Genomic DNA, 807 nt, shown 5'->3' with positions numbered 1-807 from the left:
AAACAATTCAAGGATGCACTTATAGTCATAGAAATACTTAATAAGCAAAATATTAAAAGACAATTCTTTATGAAAATATTGAATTCTAAATATTTGACCTTTGTTAAAATTTGACGTTTTATCATTTTTAAATTAAAAATCTTATCTAGACATTTTCTACACAATTCAAGGATGCACTTATAGTCACAGAAAAATACATAGTTAATAAGCAAAATATTAAAAGACAATTAGAGTTCATGAAAATGTTGGATTCTAAATATTTGATCTCCGTTAAAAATCCGCAGTCTGGTGATGAGGGAGGAGAGCGCCAGCCGGCCGGATCCTCTTAGATTGATCAACGGTGCTGATAGAGGCAGAGAAAAGATCGTCGTGAAAGCGGCCTGAAGAGGAGGGTGGAGAATGAGAATCGTGTCAAGATCGAGCGTCGAGTGAAGAGGTAAGAACGCTCTCGAGCTTTATCGTCGATTAGCGTGACGACTCGTTAATCGTCCGACCGCGTTCCGTTCCGTTCCGATCGCGATATCTCTCCGCCACCTACATATTATTATCCCTGATCTCATCTCGCGCAACTTCTTCTCACCTCTTTACACGAACTCCCAGTCTTTAACTATTGCCAATTAGGTTCCGTGCTGCCTGAATCTAGCCTGAAACGTTAATTAGTTTATAGTTATAGTTAATTTCATTCACATTTATTACCAGTCGTGTTAAGCACGAACTATAATATAGTTCACTAAACAATTCCATCCATCTTTCCAACCTATATTGTAGGTTCGTGTGTTAAAGCGATGGAATTGTTTACTGACACTC

At 37.8% G+C, this 807-nt stretch overlaps 1 long non-coding RNA gene across 1 annotated transcript in view; it reads left to right on the top strand.

Moving 5' to 3' along the window:
- Positions 1-807, top strand: part of LOC108627511 (uncharacterized) — a 4,825-nt gene that overhangs the window by 1,618 nt on the left and 2,400 nt on the right. Inside the window, exon 2 of the long non-coding RNA XR_001916723.2 lies at positions 285-436. This is a non-coding gene — a long non-coding RNA (uncharacterized LOC108627511). The remainder of the gene's footprint in view (positions 1-284; positions 437-807) is intronic.

The sequence above is a fragment of the Ceratina calcarata genome, unplaced genomic scaffold, assembly GCF_001652005.2.
Source record: "Ceratina calcarata isolate Rehan_Ccalc_2016 unplaced genomic scaffold, ASM165200v1 scaffold472.2, whole genome shotgun sequence".
Lineage (NCBI taxonomy): Eukaryota > Metazoa > Arthropoda > Insecta > Hymenoptera > Apidae > Ceratina > Ceratina calcarata.
Note: the sequence above shows the minus strand (reverse complement) of the source record. Positions and strands in the feature narration are given on the sequence as shown.